We start from the raw sequence: 10,288 nt of genomic DNA, 5'->3' as shown, positions 1-10,288 counted from the left end.
TCGCAATGTAGCACAGCTCGCTCCAGGCAGCAGCAGGGCATAGCCCCTGCTCCCAGTGCTACCGCGCCTGCATCAGCACTGGGAGTGGGGGCTCTGCTCGCCACCGGTTGCCATCCAACACAGGGGGACATGGGATGCGGGCAGGGGAGCCCTGGGAGTGGGGGCTATGCCCTGCTGCCACTTGCTGCCTTTCACCTGCTATGAGCTGCACCTGCACCTTGCCCGCTCTCACCCCGTGACTTGGCTGGGCAAGCAGCAGCATGGCATAGCTCCTTCTCCCAGCACTGCTGCGCCTGCATCCCGCATCCCCCCTTCCCCCTCCCCAAGTAAGATGCCCCCCTGCCCCAGCTGGGAGCTTGTCGCCTCAGCCCCAATCCCTCCCTCCCCCATACCTCTTCCCTCCCCATTCCTCCAACCCCGACAGACTTATCAGCTCAAGGCAGCTGTATCAGCTGCCTGTTTAGTCTATGGCCAAATCTCGAAGGGGCTGAATCTTTTCCAAAGCCTTTCTGAATCAATTTGGATGCTTTGAATCAATTTGGAGCTTTTAATTGGTCTCCCAGTCCAATTCAGATTCGGAGATTTGGTCCCCAAATCAGGCTGAATCTCCTTTGAATTGACTACCAAAGCTTTGCACAGCACTATTACACATGCACCCATGGGACCCAGGGCCAGAAAAGCTGAGCTGGTGGATTCAGTCACTGAACAAGTCACGTGTTGTTATGTTATTTTTTTTATTGCCTGTACCTGCCTCTCTCCCAACATACACATATCACCATATTTAAAGGAAGCTACAGGAATGTGGAAGGGATATTTCCATCATGGAAGATCAGGATGGATTAACCCTTTATGGAAGGGTATAAAACCTTGCATAGAGCAGAAGAAAAATGGCATTTGTGGCTAGTTTGTGAGGGAGCAGGGGTCCTGGCAATGCACATGCATGCACACAGATACACAGACACAAACACAGAAATGGGATAGAATGTGGAATTTTACAGGACATGGTGTTTGCTTCCTAACAGGGAAGAAGGGGAGGAATAATCAGAGACACTGAAAAGTGGATGAGAGGAATAAAAGAGAGAGAGATGGCATGAAATCCAGAGCAAGGGCAATGCGAGGCCTGTCTGTGGCCTTCAATGGAGGGCAGGGGGGAAGTCTTCCAGCTCAGGAGGAGGACCTCATCCATAGGAGATTCATAATCTGCTAAGGGAGCTCACACTGCACCTTGCAGGGATGAGATGGGGCTGTAGCCCAATGCTGCCTTGCTTCCTTTTCTTGGAATTTGGAACTATCTGTGTGGATGCTTTCAGGAGGGCTTTTTGGGTGCAAGATCCTTGCAGAGCAGAACACGCTTGGGCTGCCATGCACACACAAATTGGTCCTGAAAGACAGCACACATCTGGCCTGGCTGCAGCACTAATTGGGCTAATGACCCAGCCACTTAACAAGGTCAGTGAGCCAGAGAGGAAATACCCATGCATATAATCTGTGGGCCCAATCCTGCTGGCAGTGTTTAGAGGCGTCCTGCTGGCTACTGCATGACTGTCAGGATGAAGTTCAGCTCTTACCCTGATGCTTTGACTCCAAGACAGAGGGAGATTTTTTACTCTCCACAACCAGTTGTGAGGGAGATACAGCTTTTCCTGGAAGCTGATGGCACCCTCGGCTTCTAGCTGCTTGCTGACCATGGATTCTTTCCATCTCCTGATCTTTTCTCCCCCAGTGGAGGTGGAAAGGGCAGGAACATGCACTTTGCATTGCAGGCTGATTGGTGCTAGGGAGCAGCCTGGTAGATTGGACTCATCCTGCTGCTTTGGGAGGGTGCTGAGACAGCAAGCTGCATGCTAGCCTTCTCCAGATAAAGTGTGAAGGGAGCAGATAGCCTGGAAAGCCATCAGATGCCTTAGATGGGAAAAAAACATAACCTTCTGAAGTGCTGCTATCACTACAAATTACTGTGATCCACCATTTAATCTACTCTGCCTTCTGAATGATTTAAGACTAACACAACTAACTGCCTCTCTCTACTGTTTAATCCAGGGGCAGGCAATTATTTTGGGTGGCAGGCCGCTTACCGAGTTTTGACAAGCTGTCCAGGACTGCATGAGTAGCCCCACCCCTTGACAGGTGCCCCGCCCCCTGGTTGCCATCTTGGAATGGGAAGTCCTCCCGCTTAACCCCCAACCTTTGCCATGAGAAGTCCCTCCCCTTGCCCCCAGAAGTACTACTTTCAGCAAGGGGTTTTGCCATCTCAGACCAGAAAAATGCCAAATTATATTTTAAAAATGAAACATCTACAACATTCATTAATTTGATTTCAAAAAATCTTTTTGTCCTGATTTACGTGTGTTTGTGTAGTGTACATTGAGGTGATCACACAATAGCTTAAAATGAAGTCTTACTTTTGTCAATTGTGGGGGTATGGGGGTCTGTGGGTGTGTGGGTATGTGGGAGAGGGTGTGGGGGCTGTGTGAGGTGTGAGTATGGGGTAAGGCAGCATGTTGGGGTGTGTGGATGGATATGTGGGGTATGAGGTTTGTGGGGGGTTGTGTTGGGGGAGAGCAGCTGGGCTGTGTGAAGGGGCATGGGGGTCTGTGTGTATAGCAGTGCAAGGGGGATATGGGTGCATGTGTATGGTGGGGGATGCTTGTGGGACTCACCCTATGAACACACCCACGCACACTGTGCTTGCGTTACCACACACACACACACACACACACACACACACACTGTGCTTTCCTCACTACACACACACACACACTGTGCTTGCCTTACTGCACACCAGTGGCGACGTATAGGAGGTGCATGGAGGTGCACGTGCACCACCTGAGGGTGCCAGTGCACACCCCTGCCGGCCACATTTGTCACTTAGGCAATGGGCAGGGGAGGCAGGTGGGAGTGCCAGCCAGGGAGTGGGAAGCAGCCACAGCCACGGTCACTTCATGATCGGTCGCGGGGGGGACCTGGTTGGTAGTATCAGCCACGGGGGGACCCCCCCCAGTCACTGATTGGTCACTGGGGGGAGCATGTACCCCCCCCACAAGGCAGCACCAGTCGCTCATGCTCACTTAGGCAATGGGCAGGGGAGGCAGGTGGGAGTGCCAGCCAGGGAGTGGGAAGCAGCCACAGCCACGGTCACTTCATGATCGGTCGCGGGGGGGACCTGGTTGGTAGTATCAGCCACGGGGGGACCCCCCCCAGTCACTGATTGGTCACTGGGGGGAGCATGTACCCCCCCCACAAGGCAGCACCAGTCGCTCATGCCACACACACACACATGCACACACACACACACTGTGCTTGCCTCATTGCTCTCTCTCTCTCTCCCTCTCCCTCATTGCACGCTTGCAAGCACACGCACACACACATTCCCCCCCACACCCCCTCCTCCTGGGGTCCAGCAATGCAGCTGGGGGCCACGTAGTGCTGGAGCACCTGTTCAGGGAAAGCAGCCCAGGCAGACACTTCGGGGTGCAGGGGCAGAGTTGTGGGTGGGGCCCTGACTCCTGACTCCTGCTGGCTTCCCCTGGGTCCTACTGCCCCTGCTCCAGTCAGCTTTGACAGGGAGCCTGGAGCAGATAATATTATCTGCAATAAGACTAACCATACCTTGTCACGCATCCACAGATGCATCACAAGCAAGGCCAAGGAGGTGATCCTCCCCCTCTATGTGATGCTGGTCAGGCCACAGTTGGAGTACTGTGTCCAGTTCTGTGTGTTGCATTTTAGGAGGAATGTGGCCAGCATTGAGAGGGTCCAGAGGAGGGTCATGCACATGATATGGGGACAGCAGGGCAGACCCTACAAGGAGAGGCTACAGGACTTGAACCTGTTCAACCTCCACAAGAGAAGGCTGAGAGGAGACCTGGTGGCCATCTATAAACTTACCAGGGGGGACCAGCAGGGAATGAGAGATACCCTGTTCCCCTGAGCACCTCCCAGAGTAACAAAGAAAAATGGCCATAAGTTGTTTGAGAGTAGATTCAGGCTGGACATTAGAAGGCACTACTTCACAGTCAGGGCGGCTAGGATCTGGAACCAACTTCCAAGGGAAGTGGTGCTGGCTCCTACCTTGGGGGTCTTTAAGAGGAGGCTTGATAATTACCTAGCTGGGGTCATATGAGCCCAGTATTCTCTCCTGCCCAGGGCAGGGGGTCAGACTTGATGATCTACTTAGGTTCCTTCTGACCCTACATCTATGTATCTATGAAATATTAATTCTGTAGGTACCTTGAGGACCAGATAGAATGGACCGGTGGGCTGAATCCAGCCCGCAGGCCATTTTTTGCCCGCCCCTGGTTTAATCTTAGCATCGCGATTCCTGGTGCTATTCCTGTCACTGGGGTGAATATGGACTTTTACTTAGAGAAGGAGGTAGGGATGCAGGGACATTTATAGATGATGGTTTAAAGTGTGTTAAATGCCTTTTACATTGCTTTAATGGTATTGCTGTTTGCACATTTGGCAGTGTATTGCGCATTAATTCCAGCCGCTGTAGCAGTTTCAGTGGCGTACTTTGAGACACAGCATGGGGCGCTGCAAAGTAAAACACCTCCAAGGAGTTTTAGTTTCTAAACCCTACAGCTGTGGAGGGAAGGACCAAGCCCTATGCAGCTCAGGGGCTGTGCAGGCAGCCCCTGCAGACAGCCCAGCAGTAGCCAGGGAAGGCAGGCTCCACAGAAAGAAAGAAAAAAAAAGCATTGAGCCTGATCCTTCCCCCCCCAACCTGAGCCTGCCTGCCTGAGCTGTGTGGGGACCCAGTGCTTCCCTCTGCAGCTGTGGTACCTGTGGGAGGGTGCTGCCTGGGGAGAGGGCCGCCACTGCTGTGGAGGGAAGCACCAGACCTTCCCCCACCTCCACCCCGCCCACAGCTCAGGGACCACTCTGCCCGCCAGCAGCTCACTCTCCCCGCCCCGCCGCTGGAGAGGCAGGGAAGGATCGGGCTCCGATATGGGTGTACAAAAAAATACCACTTCAATTTCGGGAGAATTAAACCCCCATGTTGTGTACAACCCCCCCAGGACTGTGGGGGTTCCAAGCATTCCTCTGCTGACCTTTGCTGTATGACCCTAGGCTTTTCCTAATGCAGAGCCAGGGTTCACCTTTTGAAGGCTGGCTCAAGGGTTCAGGGTGGGGCTCCTACTCTTTATGAGACAGGGGGACTATTAGCAGCTGTGAAACTGATGACTTTTTAGATTGGTACAAAGCATAATATATATAGAGAGAAAGACCATGAGCTTGTTCCCCAGAGATCCTGTGCCACTTACTGATCTGAAAAACTGCCAGAGAGAAAACCAGTCCCTGAAGTACTTCAGGTCAGTCTCAGGGCTTCTCTAACTTGCACCAATGGATATGGGCTCCCAATTAGCGGCTGCACTAGCCAGGAATGACCCTTTTTATCCCCAGCCAGTCTTGCAGTGCCCTTTCTCACTGCGAGGAGGGGGATAGATCAATCCATCCCCCTCTAGAAATGATCGTAGTGCAGGAGAACCCTCTGCTCTTGCTGTAAGGTTGTTGCATAATTGAAAAAAGGCTACGAATCTGGTTCTGTAGAAAGTCGGAGAAGGGTGAGGAGGGCCCTGTGCTCATGACTGGGATGCAGGCCTGACTTCCTCCTGTGTCTGTAGAAAGTGGAAAGCATATTTGCATTTGCTGTGAGTTTTGTCAATGCTTTGATAGATTTAGCCAGGGAGAGATTTCATGAAACACTTAAAACTGAAATCCTGGAGCAAGCTGCAAGCAGAGCAACTATCATGGGGATGAACAAAGGTAATTATCAGGGAGATGGACATAGCACTGACAAAAAGACAGGCCTGGATACTCACAAGGGGGAGCAGGAAAGTGCTACTAGGAAGAAAGGAGAGGAGGCAGGCCCAGCTGGGGCAGCTGCAGATACTCATGATTCACTTCAACCTTTCCCCCAATCCCCCTGTCCAAATGTATTTGGTACTCGGAGGCCTTTGAGTTGCCAATGGGAGGGTCCCGGGGCTCTGTCCTGCTGTAGCGGTTCCAAGGAGCTCAGGGATATCGCACTGCTGCAGGACATCTGCCAGGCCACTGTACTGCCAGCAATCCCACTGACTTCCTCCTCTACTACAACAGCTTGACTGAAGCTCCCCACGGCCCCAGCTCAGCTCAGCTATCACTTATGGGGATTTTCAGAAAGACTCAGAATCAGTTTGACTCTGCCTCCATTAAAGTAAATGGCAAAACTCCCTCTAATTTCCCTAAAAGCAAAAAGGGGTTACAGTTGAAATGCCCACCTATGAGTCAGACCATTTGCCCTGGAAGTCTTTGATTCTGGTGCAGATGATGTGGCGGGGGACAGAGTTTCCTTTCACTGAACCAGATGCCTAATTCTATTGATCAAGTCCATGGCTGGCACAGACTCTGGGTGTGGAGGCAGGAGGAGACAGGAAACTACCGTAGAAAGCTTGAAGACAAACCTTTAACCAAATCTGAGCTGACTGTTCTGAGAAGGGTTGAAAAACTGAGCTGATGAGAAGGGAGTGGAACACAACATACTGAGCTGTTGCCTTGGGAGAAAGGCCAACAGCAGGACACTGCATGGAATAGCCTCTTTCCTGCAGGCCTGCTGAGTGCATCATGAAGTCAACAGGAAAAGCCAGGCCCTGGGTCCACAGGTGTTTGGGGACATGTCTTCCCAACCTAAAGGAGCTAGGGGGAGTATGAACTGCTGCTCTTGATGTCTCCCCTTCAGTCTGAGTGAGTCTGCCAGGAAATCACGCTCTGAGAATGGGAGGAGATTGTGTGGTATGAGCTGTGCTCTAGGGCTGGATATGGTGATACTCGTGCAATCAGTAGGAGGATATGTGCCACACATGCCAGTCTCATGGGATAGAGAGGTCACATGAGATTTGGAAGCAAGTAACGGTTGGCAGAGAATGAGAATTCACCTCACTGTATTTTACAGACCTGCCTATGCAGCCACACAGCATGGGAGCAGGCATGGGATAATTCTGATCTCCCTTGTCTCCCAAGAATCACGCAGGAGGAACACACTGACTTCAGCTACTGACAGACAGATCTACCAGGCAGGCAGTGGAGTGTCAGGAGAGAGTCCTTTAAGAAAAGAGCATCCCACTTGCTAAGCTGAATTCTCCCCTCTCAGTCACCCTGGGGCACTATTGAAACCTCTATAACATGGGATATCTCTGTTATTACTGCAGCTGGAGGTGTGTGTGTGTGTGTGTGTGTAAAAGGGGAAGAGTATTTTTCTGCCATCACAGATCCTGGGGACAGAAAAGCCTTAGGACCAACTGATCTGGTCAGTGGCTGCCTGCAACAGGCTTTCCCATCAGCTGTGAATTGCTGGGGCTCAGGTGTGCCCCAACCGTTCACCACTCTCTCCTGCTGTATCCCTTACTCTGGGGCAGGAGGGTGAGAGAGAACCATATGGGGACACCCCTAGCAGATGCTGAGGGTGACTCCCATCTGTTTGAGCTGCCAAAGTAATGGGGAATGGGAGATTTGACCACACCCTGGCTGTAAACTACTGGCAGATCAGTGCAAGGGCCAAATTTTAGACCAAATTTACACAGGTGTAAATGACACAACAGTAGATGCACTAGGGGAGAATCAATCTAATTAAGCCAGAGTTGATCAAGGCAGACAAGGTTCACTGGGTAAATGTAACATCATTTATTAGACCAACTACATAGTTGGGAAAATTGTTCGTTGCAAGCTTTCGGGCTCAAACACCCTTCTTCAGGCATATAGAGAGTCTGCTGGTGAATGGTGTGCTTTGGGTAGAATAGAAGTTAAAATAGAGTTGACCAAGGTTCTCAGCACTAGCCACAATTGGACCTGGGTTTCCCTCAGTGCTTGGTAAACTAGTGGTTAAAGGAGAAGCAGCCTTTTCAATTCCTGCAATGCTATAGTGAGTTTTATAATATTTGAAGGGGTTTTTTTTTCTCTTTAAATCTCCAGCTGCTTGAGTCACGTGATTATGTGAGACTCTTGGCTTTCATTTAAAATACAAAGGAAGCACCTCACCCTAGGGTTCTGGAAAACACGCCCCCTAAAAACTGAAAGGGCATAATAATAGCCCTGCTTTATATTAATCACCCCACAGTTTTGAAGCTGTACTGATTATGATAGATCATAAGGAGTTAGTAGCACTGGGGATGCGTGTGGGAGCTGAGCCCTTGAAAATCTGACCATACGTACATCAAGCCCTTAGCTAAATCACAGAACAGCACTGACATCATTGACAAATACAGTATCCTGTGGTTCATAACGCTGAGGGAGTCTCACCTCACCTAATGTCTCTATTTCTCTTCTTCCCCAAGCTACCCCAAGTAGAGCCTTGAGCTACTCCTTCTTTCAGGGGGACATTAAAAATAACTGTGTGGCGCAAGGACAGAATCTTCCAGCCCTCCCCGAAGGCTCTGGGGTCTCCTGCTTGCTTCTGAGGAGCTAATTCTCCCCTTCAAGAGTTCCGACTCCTGCCCCTCCTTGCAGGTGGCATTAACCTCATCTCTTCCACTGGTGTGGGGGAGCTTTCTGAATTAAGTCAAGCCACTGCCTCCCCCTCTGCAAGACAACAGGCGCCTTCCTGTGGGAATCCCTGCTACCACATTAGGACATGCCTGACCACCTGACCCACCAGTTCCAGCTCAGGGGGGAGGCAGGTAAGTAGGCACAGGTAGGTCTTAGCTCCACTCCTCTTAAAGGGCCAGTCCACTCTGTGAGACTGATTGGTGCATCGATTCCAGACTGCTGACTGAAGCAGCCCATCAGGCAGGTGTTGAGTTGTTTCAACACTTCTGGCCACCTTCCTCTAAGCGGTGGTTAATCTTTAAGAATCTGGTTAGATTTAGGAAATATAGAATACAGGTGCAGAGATGCCTTCCTATCATTGGTCTTTAGAATGGAGACACAAATCCAATGAAAATCTGTTTGGTGATTGCTTTGATTAGGGACTGATCAGCCTGAATTCTCCAGACAGGGATTTCAACTGTAATATCTCTGCAAAAGACAGAAAGGAAAGGAAGAAAAAGGCATAGAGGGAAAGAAAGGAAGAGATGAGGAGTGAAGAGCATTTCCTCTTCTGCAGCTCTGATGACTGCATTGCAAATGAAGGGGCTAACAGGCCAATTGGCAAGATCCATGCTTTTTCTCTTTTTGGTAGATGCTTGTTTAAAATGGCAGTGATTCCCATTCTGTTGTCCTGCCCATGGGAACAGAGGTAAATATTCCCTGAATACAAAGACCCTGTTCCAGGTTACCTACCAGTGCCCATTAGGGGGCTGAACTAGCAATCTGAGATTTTGGAATAGCTAACAAACCCACTCACAGTACAGCTCTGGAGTTTAAAGGAAAAGGGATTGTGACTCATGTGTCTATCTAATAAGTGAGTAACCCTTCTTCTCCTGGCAACAATATCAGAAAGTCATCTTTCTGCCAGCCACCACCCACAGTTGACCAACGCTTAATTTATTTTTCTGTCTTCCTGTGCTGTTCATTCCTCCGCATTATTTCTTAGTGATATAGTGGTGCTTGCTGGGATAGCATAGAGTTTATTACAGGCTTAGGGTGAGAGCTAGTGTTCAAGGCATGTGCACAAAGGCATCTTTGAGTTACCTCTGTGCTTCCCTGATCCTGGAATTCTCAGACTGAGGAGCTGATGTATGTTCTGCGGGTTGCCAACTGCCACCAACATCTGTGACAACAGCTGGGGATTGCTAGGGTGGAGCCCATATCAGGTCTGTGGCAAGAAGCAAGGAGGTGGGATGACACAAAATACTACCACTTCCTTTTGCAGGATCCATGTCCACAGACCATGTCTGTGGCCTGCTACGTGCCAGGTGTGTGCCAACTGACTATCACAATAGAGACACTGCTCAACAGAAAATATAGGACATAAAGTCTAGCCAGTCTGGAGCTACCCCTAATTGTATTGATCATCATGATTATAATTAGCATGCTTGCATATATGGAGAAAAGGAAAAGGAGGTTACAGGAGGGAAATCTTGGGCAAAGAAAGTTATTCATCCATGGCTCTCCTCCCCTCCCCATAACTGCTGCCCTCTAGGGCTGTGTGAAACTTCAGATGGTGATTCAATCTGGAGGAGATTTGGTCTGATTCGGTGGCCAAGTCTCCGAATCCAAAGTGAATCAGGGGACCAATTTAAAGGTTCGAATTGATTCAAAGCTCTCTGAATCTTTGGAAAAGATCTGGAGAGCTTTGACAATTTGGGCTGTCCCCGGTGGCTGCAGCATGGAGCTGCAGCTGACTCTGAGCTGGTAAGTAGGGGAGGGGGAG

This window comes from Alligator sinensis, unplaced genomic scaffold (genome assembly GCF_000455745.1).
Source record: "Alligator sinensis unplaced genomic scaffold, ASM45574v1 scaffold561_1, whole genome shotgun sequence".
NCBI classification, from domain to species: Eukaryota; Metazoa; Chordata; order Crocodylia; family Alligatoridae; genus Alligator; species Alligator sinensis.
The sequence above is the reverse complement of the archived record's forward strand: the minus strand, read 5'-3'. Positions refer to the sequence as shown.